This window comes from Haplochromis burtoni, unplaced genomic scaffold (genome assembly GCF_018398535.1).
Source record: "Haplochromis burtoni strain Fernald_Lab_line unplaced genomic scaffold, NCSU_Asbu1 Contig_69, whole genome shotgun sequence".
Lineage (NCBI taxonomy): Eukaryota > Metazoa > Chordata > Actinopteri > Cichliformes > Cichlidae > Haplochromis > Haplochromis burtoni.
Window position 1 is genome coordinate 212,577 of NW_024582430.1, and position 13,964 is coordinate 226,540.

Genomic DNA, 13,964 nt, shown 5'->3' on the forward strand with positions numbered 1-13,964 from the left:
TAAACTTTCACTTTTTATAAAGTGAAATATTAAAAAGATCATTATTACTGCATAATTATCACCTTTGTAAAATATTAATATACATATATTCACCCCAGCAGTGCAAATCATTAAAATAATTTCCAGCTGCATTGAAGAGATCGAAGAGCATTATTCAATAATAATAATAATAATAAGAGTAAATATTATATAATAATAAAAGTCACAGTTTCATCTCAAATGCATCACAGCAGCCAAACATTGAAAACTGCTGCTGGTTTTTAAGCATTAAGAAAAAATATGAGCCGCCGCCGCCCGCCATCACGCTGCGCTCGTCATCACAGAAAGCGGTCCTGAGCAGCACCTGAGTCCGCCATCCTCAGACCAACAAACGTGAGCCCACTCGCACTGTGTGTGTTCACTGTGACACTCTGGAAGCTTCCAGAGGTTTGGAACACCCCCCGCCTCCCCGGGGTCACGACCCCGGTCTGGATTCTTCTTTCAGCTCTTTGTCAGAAACACTCGTGATGGATTACTGCACGCTGCACACCATCCCGCCAATCAAACACACACCCCACCCCCCGTGTCCGTCCATGTGTCCCGAGTCCTGCTGGTGACTCGGGTGGAAGTGACGGGGCTCATGAGTGACATGCCTGAACACACACTCAGGGCACAGTGTGTGTGTTCATTATCTTCAGTAACACAGACTCAACTTCAAGTCACATATTCATCTTCTTCAGCACCAACACCACCTCAGTGTGTGTGTCAGAAACACAACCAGCTGCTGCTCTGCATGACACACACACACACACACACACACACACACACACACACACACACACACACACACACACACACACACACACACACACACACACACAGGGGACGAGGTCTGGTGGACATAAAGTGCTTAATGAGTTCAGTAATTACGTAGTCTGATCTCACATACAGGATTTAAGCGCTAACTATACACACTCTATAAATAAGTGTCAAATGACAGCGGGACAGACGGACGGATAAATAGACTGATAGACACAGATCTTTTATTTGACTCGCATATTTCATCGCACGGCGACAAATAAAAACGTGACGTTATTTTTGAAATTGTATTTGAGCATTTCGTGTTTTAATATCAATTAAAAAAAGATCTTTGTGGAATCAGGAAACTTCTGGAAAATAAAAGAAAGCCTTAAACTGAGCATGTGTGAGCTGCTCCTGGTTCCCATCAGAAGCTAAAACACAATAAAATAAATAAGGTTAATGATGGAGACGCTCCTTTAAGGAAGAAGGCTTCACTCGTGATCACGCACGTGTAATCTGAGTCTTTAAAGGTGAGCCGTCTCACTGCGGCACTTTTAGAAACGGTCTAATAAACCGGATCTTTGCTGCCCAGCGCAGGAGTTTCCCTCCCTGCTCCAGCAGCAGCTTCTCCTCCTCCCCCCGTACGCCGGGGCGCCCCTGTCGTTTGTGTGACTGTTGATCCTCGCAAAGAGGACAGATCAAATATTTCTCCTCCAGCGTACGAGGCTTTCCGCCGGGGCCTCGCAGATATGATGATTGGGGCTGACGGATGGACGGGGGCCCCGGGTTTTGAAGTCTGGAACAGACAGCGGTGGCTTTGATAGCCCCCGCTCCTCTCACACTGGATCACCAAAGAGACCGGGCAAGAAGAGAGGAGGAGGAGGGGGTGAAGGAGTGAGAGTGAGCGGGAACAAAAGCATCTGTGGAGTGGTCAGAGCTGGCGGCGGCAGCGACAGCCGCCATCACGGGCTGTTTGAAGTTTACACACGCACTCCCTCCTTCCTTCCCCAAAAGCTCTGCTTCCTCTGTCCTCGCTCCCACTTCCTCCTCGTAGCTGCGCTCCAGCCTCGCGTCTCGTGCCTCACCAGAAGAAGAAGAGTTCGGCTTTAAGAGCCTCTAACAGCTCTAACTTTATAAAAACTCCCCGAATCGATGCCCCGCATCGATGCAGGCACGCCGAGAGAGGAACATTATTCCTAACCTTGTCAGCCGTGCTCTGAGAGCCGGCGAGGTTTCAGGAAACAGGAAAAATGTGCCGCCATAGAAACAGAGTTTAATGTTGTATTCTGTGCAAAAAGACGCGATCCTGCCGCCGTCTGCACCCACAGCCTGTGCAGGAGCGTCACTCTCATACCTGCTGACATCGCAGTGACCTCACAGCAGCCACGCTGCTGGTCACACGATGTCATTAAAAAGGCTCCACCAGCACACAGCACACAGCTAGCAGCTACGGCCGCTGTGTCAGTCAAAGAGGCCACGCCCCTAATAAGGCCAACTTAAGAAGGGTAAACTTCCTACATTAGTATCAGGCTGTAAGGCACAGGCTCTGTATGACATCACAGCGAGCCAGGGGAAGAAAAACTGAGCGAAAGTGCGCGTTTGGATGTTAAGTCCAACCGCAACCCCGGCGCCATGCGACAGGAAGCTTAAAAAGGGTGGACACAGCTCCGGTCTGTGCGCGGCGCCGAGCTCTGATAGCGGCCGACACCAGACAGATGGCGTTTGTCGGGCCCGGAGAGCAAGAGTTAACCCGATCCCGCACCCCCTCCCTCCAGCCCTCTCTTCTTTTTAAATGTCTCCCATATAAACAGATTTTGTTGCTGCTTAAAGTGGGCTCAAAATTAAAGCGTATCGTTTTACACACATATTGCATGCATATTACGGAGCCCCAGCTGGTGGCAGGCTGCTCTTAAGAGCCATATGATTAAGTTAGAGGTTGGGGTATCCGATAAGATTGGAGCTCTCTGCATCTCTCTCTATCTCGCTGCCTATTTTACTGCAAACTTATTAAATGGAGGAAACGACATTATTTTTTTCTGAGTGTATGTGTAATTATTGTCACACACCTGTGACTCCCCGCCATCCACGACAGGGAAGAAGAGGAGGGATGATGAGGAGGGAGGAGGGGGAAGAAATGTCGTTGGGAGCAGCGGGAGTCCTCGTTTCAGGAAAAAAGGAGGAGGATAAAGAGGAGAGGAAAAACAAGAGAGCTTGTTAATCAGGCTCTTTCTGTCACTGGCTGAACACTGATATCCTAATGATTCACGCCGAGATGGTGACATCACGAGGGAGGATGACGGAGCGACGCGGAGGGGGGGTGACAGCCCCCCCAAAAAGGACAACTAGTTTAGCACAGACAAGATGACAGAAAGCACGAAATGTGAAAAAAGGAGACATAAACTGGGAAACGTCCCTCCGAATCTGTCGGCGCATTCCTCGCAAACAGGCGCTCGTTTAATTTGAACAGAATGTTTCCGAAGGAGCGCCGCGCTGGACGCTTTCCAGCCAACTTTGGATCCGTCGTGATTTTTTTCTCTCGGCAGACCACCCGGCTGTGATCCGATCCTCACAAGACAAAGGAAATTACCTATTAAGAGGGAGAGATGATCTTCCTTTAGCTGTGCTCCAACAAAGTGACTCACCATGCTGTAATTGTTTACCTTTGACTCGGCCCATAAGTCTCCCTGTTCTGCTGTAACTTAATATTTTGCAGCAGCAGCGCCGCCCTCAGCCTCTGCTCCTTCTTCTTCTTCTGTGTCTGCTGTAACAGGACAGATGTCATCGCCCCAAACAGTCTGAGTCACCGCACGCCTCCGCACCCCCGAGATATCAGCGAGTAGACCGAATCTTTGGCCGACACTTGCAGTCATGGCGGCTCGAGGCTAAGGGGCCACGCGGCCGGCGGCGGCGTGATGTGTTGAAATCGATGGGAGGGTTTGCGAGTTACGATTAATCACAAGCAAAGAAAAGAGGCTCAGCTGCAGAGGCCTCGCAAACATGGCCATGGCCCGCAATACTCAGGTTCGAAGCGTTTTGCTGTCGATCAGCTCGTGCGTCTGCGGCGAACCGGCTTCCCCTCCGCCGAGAGGAGGAAACGGCCTGAGAGAGCGTGCGAGGCCTCATCCTCAGTTTTTTGGGTGTAGTGTGTTAATAGAAAGCAGATGGTTACAGATGCAGGGCCGAGTGCCTGCGATGACACATCTTTAATATTTTAGAGTGGTCTGTGCTGTAAATGTTGCAGCAGCTGTTTCCCAACACCGTAAATTTACGGCGTTTTTCGGTCCTCGCGTGTTGTGACTGACAGCTATTGGATTTACTGTAAATTACACAAATGAATATGGAAAAGCGATGAAAAAAGGCAGCGGCCGAATCGATGGCCGCGCGTTCTGCAGCCCGCTGATTATTCTCTTATTTTAGTTTGTGGGCAGCGGCTCGCGCTCGGCCCGACAACTGATATTCAAATGTAAAACGATCCTAAAATAATGAGACAGAGAGAAAGGTTGAGGGAGGAGGCAGCACAGATAAATATATATTTGTTTTGTGTTTCTGCTTTAGCTTTAATGTCAGCGGCGAGGATAGAGGCTTTCTGCCGATGCTTTTGAATCGAGGCGATTGTCATCAATTCGCGTCTTGGCATTTAAGCCACCCTCTTCAAATATGAGCATTTGAAATGCAAATAAAGCTGCGTATATGCAGACAAATGAAAAGACACACCGCGGAGTGGGGAGAGCGTCTGACGACTTAACTTTTGACTGTTTTTATCGCCGCGCTTTGCCTTGTCAAACACTCCGCCGGCCTGCGAAGCGCCGCCGCGCCCCGATCACGCTTTTATTTGTAGTTTTGTTGGGCCGCTCGCAGACAGAGAGGAGCAGAAGAGCTGCTTTCATCCTGCCCTTGACTTCGCTGTTTGCGCCTCGTGGGATGTGTTCGATTAGGTCTTTTTTTTCTCCCAGTGAGAAAATATGATTCACATTTTTCCCCCTCTCTCCATCTCTCTGACGCTACAGTTATTTAAACATCAATAGCCATGCATCTTCTTTAGCACATACTCTTTCTCATATTGATATTTGTATATGATCATTACTTTTGGCCCTGCATGCTTTGTTATACTGCGTCAGCTTCAATAGGTGTAGGATCCAATACTGCAGCCTCTGCATTCCCAAAAACCGATAGACTGTGTGAGCGAATCCACACTTTATACATCCAATAAAACACAGCGTCCTGCTCCGTCTTTGGGAATGTTTCACCGGACTCAATGAAAGGTTAATTAAGCTGCTTTTCCTCACTGCTGACGAAGATTTAGGTGATAATAATGTGTAACATTTGATTGGTTGGCAGCTGGTTTTGATGAGCATCTGGGTGGATTTTGTGACATTGTGGTGGAGCAGCCGAACGTATCGACGAATCCAGTCGCATCTTTCTTAAACATATTTCACATGCGTGCCTGGTTTTTAAGTCTTTTATTTAATTCCTTCTCTTTGGTTTTGGTTCACAGGAACTCTTCTATGCAGGCTTTTATTGTGAAACATTTGCAGGAACTCTGACAGTCTGACAGTTTGCTCCTGTATTTTAGGACGGGTCCTGCTTTGCGAGGTGGAGACGCTCTTTCTTTGTGTCACACATGACCAGCTTGTTTTTGTTTGTTTTTGTCTTTGTGTGAAGGACGGGGAAGATTTATCAGACAGAAAAGTGGACGACGCAGCGACGGGCCCCGGATCCAGCTTAGCTCGACTACACAGAAGCTAAACTGGGCCCACGTCCGGCTTTACTGCAGAAAAACATTGCAGTTATCATTTTATAAGTATATGAAGTGATAAACTGATATCAGCTGTGACATCAATTCTAAAGTAATCGTTCTTTAGACCTATGACAGGCAGAAATCACTGCATTTCTCATTTTTATTTATATGTAATTCTTTATTAAATGTTTTATTGTTTGTTGACAGTAAAAAGAATTAAAGTTTAATTCAGTCATATATTGTATATAACTGTACATTGTAAGGCAGAGAAATAATACAGAGAAACTCGACACCCTATGAGCACCTGGCGACAGTGGGAAGGAAAAACTCCCATTGAACAGGAAGTAACCTCAGGCAGAAGCTCGGGGTGAGGTTTGTGGGCAGACAGGAGCTCGGAGCTGGACTGTAATGAATGGCGCCATTAGCTCGGTGTTAGCCTGTCAGCAGCTTGGATTTACACCCTATGACGGTAACCGTGGAGACGACGGGAAGCAGCGGGAGGAAAAGGTTTCAAAAACAGAATGTTTCAAACGTGTTAACATGAAGCTGCTGAGCATCTGATTGTTAACGAGCGGAGCTTCATCTTCTCGTTCACTGTCAGAGGACGCGGGGGGCGGGGCATAACCAGAACATTTTTATTGTTTTAAAAATGACAAACTGATGGCACAGATCCATTTTTACCCAAGAACAGCAGAGCAGACCGAGGAAGACGAACACGAGGAAGAGGACGATGTGATGGCGGGCAGGGGGGCTCGGCTACCTGCCGAGAGCCGGCGTCCAAACGGGAAGGTAATAACGACGCGAGAGCGGCTGTCTGCGAGCTGACGGCCGTGTTACAGAGAAGTCACGTAATTAAGGAACGCAGTCAGAGTTTTGTGAAAAGTGGCGGTCGCCGCTGGAGGAGGAACCGAGCGGTTTTAAGCGGCGCTTCAAACGCAGATAATGAGGAAGATGAAGAAGAAACAATAAACAGGAGAAATCAATCACACGGTTGAAATGAAAGAAGTCGTCCGGTCGGAGAAATGAGACACGTTTGGATGAGAAGCAGACTGGAGGGGTGGCGGAGGATGGGAGGTACTGATGGACGGATGGAGGGGAGGCGGGGGGTGGGCCACAGAAATAAACCAGCTCCCATCTGATGAGCAGCTTGTCCGTAATACTGAATCCCCGGCTCGTGCCAAGTCTGCTTCCTGATACAGAAACACGATAAGTGCCGATTTTTGAAAAGATTCCCCCCTCCGCCCCCATCCTCATTTGCCTTTTGGCCTGAAAACTCTCCTCATTGGTGGATATCAGGTGGCTGGTTTTCCTCGCTCTGCCCCCCCACGACATGATGATAAAGTGAAAAGAAGGGATAAAGACGAGCACGCGGTGGCGGCGCTCTCGGCCGGCAGCTACGGGACAGATGATGTGGCCATCTTGAGATCGTTTGTCATCTGTCGGCAGAGTTGACCTTGCAACGAATGCCGGCCGTCGCACTGATATGGTCTTTTATGGCGAGGAAACAGAGAGACGGAGGAGGATGGAGGGAGGGCTGTTGTTTTCAGTAATAAAGACAACATTTATGGCTTCCCCTCGCACCGCCAGTTAAAAGAGACACAAACATGGAAATCCATTATGGAACGCTTCTTAAAAGTGTGACCAATCCCTGTTCAGTCAATTAGAGTCTGGAGACTGAGAATATGATGTTTGTCTGTTTAGCCCCCGATGCATACAGATCAGCCGGGATTGGCTGATGGAGAGAGGCAGAGAGGGAAAGACGGAGGGCCGGCGTAGCCAAGCTCTGCTTATCTCTTTCTTCTGCCTTTTTTTTCTCTTTTTGCTCCCAGATACAAAAGCATTAATGTGTGCAGCTATGTGCTTTGCCATTGTTCTGTGTTTAAATGCTTAAAAAGGTTGTTTGTGGAGCCGGCGAAGCGAGCGGCGTGTCCAAAAAAGAGAAAAAAAAGCCTCTGCTTAAAAAGTTGCTTGGCGAAAGAAAAAATAGGCCGCATGAAAGCACGGCAGTTAATAAGAGTGGTTACCCAGAATGAACGGGGATGAGGTTTCACATTAAAAAAGATTTATCTTAAAGTATGGTGCTAATCCCTTCAGTTTTAATCCCCCCTCCTTCCCCTCGCCGCCCCCGGAGCAGCCCCTCACAGCACCCTTTTCATTCCATAATAAAAAACTATAAACCATAAAGTACTTACAATTTCTGGAAACTGGCAAATACACGGCGGCCTGATTTTACAAGGATTCCTGGCCAGTGAATCACAGAGCTTGAAGGACTCGTCTTTCTCACAACAGATTATTAGAAGGAAGTCGAGGGGCACGGTGGAGGGCAGCGAGGACGCCGCAGAAGAGGAGGAAACAGGAAGTGAGAGGAGGAAACAGGAGGGAAGAGGAGGAAATAGAAGGGAAGAGGAGGAAACAGGAGGGAAAAGGAGGAAAGAGGAAGAAAGAGGAGGGGAGAGTAGGAAACAGGAACAAACAGGAAGAAACAGGAAGAAAGAGGAGGAGTGCATGTTCGAGATGACCTATTTAATGATCGCGGCGATGGCAGCAGTTCTGGTGATAGGTGGGGGGGGTTACAGGCTGGATGGATGCCTCTGTCCACTGCAAGCTGCTTGAACAAGGAAGCATATGGGTGCATGAGAACCTCAGCCCACTTCATGAATATTTGATTCATATTTCCTGTGTGCATGTGCGACAGACAGAGACAGAGAAAGGAAGGATATTTCCCCCTCTCTCACTCGTCATCACTAAAACTCACAAGGCTTACTTTGTGGCGTTTGAATCGTAATTGCCAATCCTGAATACAAATCTCTCAGCGCTAAACACGATGAGTGAAATCGAAATGACAAAATGAAGCTCGTATAACGGTGTAATCAAAGAGAGGTTCGGGGGGGTTCTTCCGTAAGCAGTCAGAGCTGAGGATCAGGATCAGGGGCGGTTATTAGCCGGCCAGCGAACAAAGGCCCCAGTGTTGGAGGGCAGCGCGGCCTGAGCCCGTTACTGTACCTTTCAAAACGAATATGTAACCATATCTGTTTTAAAAGGCCGATTCATATTTCTGTGAATGCGGCGGGAAACTCGTTCCCATCTCTGCGCAGGCCCGGCCTTTTGTGCAAAGAGGGCCACATTAAATTTTGGTCATGAAGCAAAGCTTCTCCGGCTTTCCGACAGAACAACGGCGCTTATTGTGCCTTATTGTTACCGGGGCGACCGCAAAGGTCAGCGTGGGCGTGGCCGCGCACACACAAGGACGGCACTCACTGAAAATTGGGTTATATGTGATCAACTAAGTTATTAATCAGATTAAAATGGATTCCCTCCGCCTGCTGTTTAACCAGGCAGGAGGGAAAAAAGCGAAGGAATAAAGACGGCGAGAACAAACAGGCCAGTGTTTACTCGTGCACGGGCAGAGAAAGTCATCGTTTCGGAGGCTGAAGTCAGCGCCGGCGATGAGCGTTGATAAGGGGCGGCCCCGCCAGCGTGCACCCGGCCCGTCTAAAAGCATGTGCCCTTGCCACAGATGCCCCCTCGCTTCATCCAGGTAACCTCCCTAATCCTGATTAAATCACTGTAATTAGAATAAGCACTGTTCCTCCACCCCCATATTTCCCTAATAAAACAATGCAGCAGTTTAAATCCGGTGGCTGGGATTTGCAACGCAACAATGCAGTTTATATCCATCTCTGCTGAGGAATTAAGTGTATTTTCTAACTGCTAATGTTATAATGTTGCGGGCTTATTTGTCTCAGCGCTCGCTGCTCTTATTCTCATTCCCCCCGCGGTTTGTGCGATGTCTGTCTCACAACTTTTGTTTATTGGAGCCGTTTTTATTTGTTTGCGTTTGATGTCGAAATCAGGACGTTTTTTTTAGCGGCTGGTTAGGATCGTTCGTCACGACGGGAAATAATACGCGTTATTTGTCCTTAATTGCCACAGAGCGTTTCAAACACGGCAGCTCGCTGCCTGCGTGTCTGTACCTGTGTATACTTTTTGTTTTTATTAGTATCACTGCATGCCGCCATTGATGTGGAATAACACGGGAAATAAAAGTTGACATAGTTTCTTGATTTTCTTTATTTTTTTACCCCCACAGCCCCCTGTTTTCCTCTCCCTCTGCCTCGCTCTCTGTTGTTTTTTATATATCTGCGTTTTTCCTTGAAGTTGCTGCTGCATTGTCTCATTATGTGTCGACTAGCTGTGTAAGTGTAGTTATTATGCCTGTGTGTCTCTGCCTGCCGGTGCTCTCTCTCTCTGTCTCTCCCTCCGAGGATGAGGAGCTTTACGAGTACAACTCCTCTGAGGCGTCCTCTTCACATCTCTGGGGCGCCTGGGGAAGGCAACGCTGCATTCTTAAGAGGAGCAACTCAAACCGAACAAAGTCTACAGGAGTCAGGGAAGAAAAGAAACAAACAGCAAACTAACGAGATGGGAAGCAGAGATCATGTCAGATATATCGGGTTGGAAGGCCAATTTATAACCCATTGTTTCAACTTTTGCAATATTGAATACGATGCACACTACCGGGGGGGGGGGATACAGAGTGCACATAAAAGCAGCTGGTTTGCACGTGAACACGCACGCGGGCACACACGTATGGATGGAGTGTGTAAATGCGATCTCCCACGCTGCCTCTGCTGCGTTCCCCGTCCTGTTTCTAAAATAATGAAGAGAATAATTGTCGCGCAAGTTTGCGATCACCCGGCACTCGTCTCTGTTTCCTTATCAAGAGCAACTCCATCCCACCTCTCGCTCGCTGAACTTCCAGGAAAAACGCGCGGCCGCCGGCGGGAAGCGCTCTCGGAGAGGACCGGCTGACGAGCGGGGGAAATATTTTTAGAGCTATCACATCTGAGAGCGCGCAACAGGTCCCATCCGTGCAGCCTGACAGCAGCTATTACCTTTAATTGCTCTTTGAAAAATACACTATTTGCACTTTTGGGTGACAAGGTGATAATGCACCTCTGCACAAGTTAAACCGGTAATGTAGACGCACGTGGGAAATGGCACCTCGCCTTCAGCAGCCGTCAGAGCTGTCATCTCTGCACACAATGAGAGCCCGGGGAGGCGTCTCACCAACAGACAGGCAGGCAGACAGGCCTCCAGATGGCTTAATCGCTGCAGGAGCCCCTGCCCTCCAGCAATCAGACAGACAGGCAGACAGACAGGAGGAAGAATCGCGGACTGTGGGAAAACGCAGGGAGGAGGGCGGTTCAGTCACTCGGACTGTGGTCAAACTCTGGTTGAAGTTCTAATCGGGTTAAACTGTTTACAAGAAGCCTCCAATTCAATTTGGCACAAATAAACGATTTAAGCAGACCGTCTGCTCCAGCAGTCAAACCCGAAACTCGCTTAACTGATGTCACAGCGTTGATTGTGACCCTCGCACAGCTGCACGGCTCTTGTTTGAATTGTGTTTTACACACTTTTGTGTGATGCCTCTCTTTACTTTTATCTTGTGTTATTGTCACTTTGTAAATTCTCTTGTTAAATAAAGGTCTTATTTTAATGTTTTGAAAAATCTGTAAATTAAAGATGGTGATAGTTCAAACCGGAGTCCCGGGCAGTCCCAGGACACGCTGGAGAGATTATATCTGGGCTAGGAGCACCTCGGTGTCCCCCGGGTGAGCTGGAGGAGGTGGCCGGGGAGAGGGAGGTCCGCTCATGCCGCAACCCAAACCCAGATAAGGGATAGGTAGATCAAAAATTCTAACTAAGCATCAGAGCGGAGATTATAATGAGACAACTGAAGCTGCAGTTTCTCAAACGCCCACCGGAGGCTCCCATGGTGAACCAGTGAAATGATTCTCTGGCTCAGAGCTGAGCGAGCACTAAAGAAAGAGCAGCGGAAGGATCCAGATGTTTCCATGCTATAGATGCCCTCTGCTGTTAGGAAGCACTCTGAAGACTGGAAGCAAACACAGAAACACAAAGATGCTCCTCTGATTGTGTGTGTGCACCTGAAACAGGCTTTAAAGGCCGGCTTTGGACTTTTACTGCAAAAATGAATTAAATATAGCGACCAATAGCCCGCCTGTGTCCCCAGTATTGATAAATGAGTTCATAAGCACCATCTGCCCGTCCAGGACTGTCAGCTGTGAACCCTCAGCCTCACTTTTAAGTGTACAGAATAATTGCAGCGACACAGGTAAGCCACATGTCGGGCTCATTAGTGAACACAGGGGAGTCTAGCAGCAATGTGAACTGCTTTCCACGCGTGTGTGTCTGTGTGTGTGTGTTAAATACAAACAGCAACCAAATCCTGGTCATTAAACACCTGATAAGGACAGTATTATTGGCAATTACCACATTTTACATCACAAAAAGTTTGAAGTGTGTGTGAATGTTTGTGAGTGTTTGTCCACGTCAAAGCTGCCGGCGTTGCTCACGTATGTACGAGGGGTCTTTGGCATGTGTGCTGTGATGTCACCAGTGAGCGTGACCGAACACGCTCATCTCGCCGTGTGCCAGCGCGCTGTGAGGATGTGATCTCGACACTCACGGCGGAGGCACCTCTGACAATAACCTGCATACGACCAGGAGGGCGCGCCTGCTCTGGACTGGCTCCTCCCACCTGACAAACGTCTGCCACGACGTCTCAACAATTAGAAAGTCTGATGCAAATCTCAGTGTTGTTCAGACCAGCGGATGCCAGTGTTCTGGTGTGCTGGAATCATTTGTGTACCAGCGCAGAGGCCGACCACCTGAGGAGCAAAGAAACCTGCTTCAGCTTCACCGGGCATGTCAGCAGCGCGCCGCCCAGTCGTGTGCAGGAGAAGCTGGCCGGTGGTAACGCAGTGCCAAGCGAGCTAAAGAGGCACTTGGAAAGCCATCGTCTCTTCTGAGAGAAACTTGGCTCGTGGACAGGACCAGAGCAGCCGCACCGCTCGCTGGCACGTGTCTAATAAGGTGACTGCAGCTCAGCGGCACGCAGGGAACAACGCAACGTCCAGACATCACAAATGTCCAAACATCCTACGATTAGAAGAGCCGACGGGCCGCTCCTGAAACTACACGCAGCTCGTTCTGTCAATCAGACAGGCGCGAACACAGGGCGGGGCTAGAGTTTCAGTCATCACGCCGCTCGGCTGGACTTCAGGTGACGTCACGCGGCTCCTTCACCGACAGCCGGCTGTTTCAGAGCGCGCCGAGCTGAACCTCTGAGTTTCCATCTGCAGCGAACACAAACAAACCGCAGCACTTCTGAGGAGAAGCGCGGCGTGAGAGCGCTCAGAAAGCGGGAGTCACGGCTCTAATTGAGAACACACAGCACTCTCCTCTCTGCTTTCACTTCCATCCACTAACCGCCGGCTTCTGTAGCACACTTCTCCCGCAGTAAGAGGTGCTCAGCTCTGAGCTCTGCCATTTTCTTTCCTCAAATCCTAAACGTGCTCATCCAAGTCCTGCACTTTTATCAACACCTCCTCCTCTTCAGGTTGTCAGTCTCAGCCTTCTCAGGTCCACATGTCATATATTAGAGGAGCAGAGGTGGGCGGGCGGGGGGGCTGAGGTAATGTAAGTAATACGATGTGAGGAGCATTGTTCGCAAGCAGCCGCAGCATGTACAGCACTGTTTGAATAATGTAATACTTCATGTTTGATAATGCATGGCTATAGATAGGTCTGCACTGCAGCCAAGTATTGATTGTGTTAAGCACATCTACAGTACAGCTAACGGTGCGGGTTCATGTCAATCTTTACACGGCGTACTGTACCTCAGTAACCAGATACCTCGGCTGACTGCAGAGACCTCGGGCCCACCGCTGCTCTTAATGACATTTATTGATAAATCCGATTCAGGAGGCGTGGCTTGTGCACGCAGCCGTCTACGTTTCTATCTGTTTCGTGTCAGAGCACGCGGAACCCTTTCCCCTCCTCCTCCGGGCATACTAATGAAGCGCCGGCCACTCCAGACGTGCGACGCGTGCCCCGCGACAGCTCACGCGCATTCAGGGCAGAATTTCGATATTAATGATTTATGCTGTATTTGCATACAAACCTAATGCAAACCCACTCCAGATAATCACATTCTGCCAGGTCTGAATTGAGTTTTTCGGACGTCTTTGCCACCCCCGCCTTCATCCTCAACAGTGGAACAGCGGCTCTGCTCTTCCAGCCACAGTTCCCCCCCCAAACAAGACATGAGTGTTTTACAAGTGGACGTATAACACAACTGTGCATTTCACCCAGAAACGAGCGTGTCTGTTTTGTCTCCTCCACTTGCACAACAACAGCACGAGAAACTATCGCAGCGCATCCTGAAACAGTGGCCTTTGAACTCGGTCAGCATGAACTTTTCACGTGGTCACATTAGCCGAAGCACAGCTCTGTAGCTTCCCCAGCCCTCCGAACGTCTCTGCACTTTAGCTCTCCGTCCAGCTCTACGTGCATGTTTCAGTCAGAGCATCTTTAGCCGGGACGGGAGGCGAAGAGTCACCTGGAGTAATGTCAC

General features: G+C 49.0%; 1 protein-coding gene and 1 long non-coding RNA gene across 2 annotated transcripts in view; one reads left to right on the plus strand and one right to left on the minus strand.

Annotated features, from left to right (window-relative positions):
- Positions 1 to 5,717, plus strand: part of LOC102292251 — a 106,209-nt gene extending 100,492 nt beyond the window's left edge. Inside the window, exon 5 of the long non-coding RNA XR_001336362.2 lies at positions 5,443 to 5,717. This is a non-coding gene — a long non-coding RNA (uncharacterized LOC102292251). The remainder of the gene's footprint in view (positions 1 to 5,442) is intronic.
- The window catches only part of znf536 (zinc finger protein 536), a gene marked incomplete in the record, with an annotated part of 228,150 nt that overhangs the window by 55,797 nt on the left and 158,389 nt on the right, over positions 1 to 13,964 (minus strand).